This window comes from Arachis stenosperma, chromosome 10 (assembly GCF_014773155.1).
Source record: "Arachis stenosperma cultivar V10309 chromosome 10, arast.V10309.gnm1.PFL2, whole genome shotgun sequence".
In the NCBI taxonomy this organism is placed as follows: Eukaryota; Viridiplantae; Streptophyta; class Magnoliopsida; order Fabales; family Fabaceae; genus Arachis; species Arachis stenosperma.
In genome coordinates this window covers 27940296-27941271 of record NC_080386.1, presented here as the reverse complement: position 1 = coordinate 27941271, position 976 = coordinate 27940296, and the positions used below count along the sequence as shown (strand labels likewise).

The window sequence follows — 976 nt, the reverse complement described above, 5'->3', positions numbered from 1 at the left end:
TTCTAATGGATGATCTTGTTTCAGTCATAAAATTTTGAGTGGTTTTGATTAGATCAGAGACCATGGTTGCTAAGTCAGAGTGGCTCTGCTTAGAATTCTCTGTCTGTTGCTGAGAAGATGATGGAAAAGGCTTGTCATTGCTAAACCTGTTTCTTCCACCATTATTATTGTTGAAACCTTGTTTAGGTCTCTGTTGATCCTTCCATGAGAGATTTGGATGATTTCTCCATGAAGAATTATAGGTGTTTCCATAGGGTTCTCCCATGTAATTCACCTCTTCCATTGAAGGGTTCTCAGGATCATAAGCGTCTTCTTCAGATAAAGCGTCTTCAGTACTGCCTGGTGCAGCTTGCATTCCAGACAGACTTTAAGAAATCAAATTGACTTGCTGAGTCAATATTTTGTTCTGAGCCAATATGGCATTCAGAGTATCAATCTCAAGAACTCCTTTCTTCTGATTTGTCCCATTGTTCACAGGATTCCTTTCAGAAGTGTACATGAATTGGTTATTTGCAACCATTTCAATTAGTTCTTGAGCTTCTGTAGGCGTCTTCTTCAGATGAAGAGATCCTCCAGCAGAGCTATCCAAAGACATCTTGGACAGTTCAGACAGACCATCATAGAAGATACCTATAATGCTCCATTCAGAAAGCATGTCAGAAGGACACTTTCTGATCAATTGTTTGTATCTTTCCCAAGCTTCATAGAGGGATTCACCTTCCTTCTGTCTGAAGGTTTGGACTTCCACTCTAAGCTTACTCAATTTTTGAGGTGGAAAGAACTTTGCCAAGAAGGCATTGACTAGCTTTTCCCAAGAGTTCAGGCTTTCTTTAAGTTGTGAGTCCAACCATATCCTAGCTTTGTCTCTTACAGCAAAAGGGAATAGCATAAGTCTGTAGACTTCAGGGTCAACCCCATTGGTCTTGACAGTGTCACAGATTTGCAAGAATTCAACTAAAAACTGATGAGGATCTTC

The 976-nt window shown here is 40.0% G+C and overlaps 1 non-coding gene across 1 annotated transcript; it reads left to right on the top strand.

Moving 5' to 3' along the window:
• The first annotated feature begins 649 nt into the window (after positions 1–649).
• LOC130958725 (small nucleolar RNA R71) lies at positions 650–757 on the top strand. The gene has a single exon (XR_009077832.1). It is a non-coding gene; the product is annotated as a small nucleolar RNA R71 (small nucleolar RNA).
• Positions 758–976: the final 219 nt, after the last annotated feature.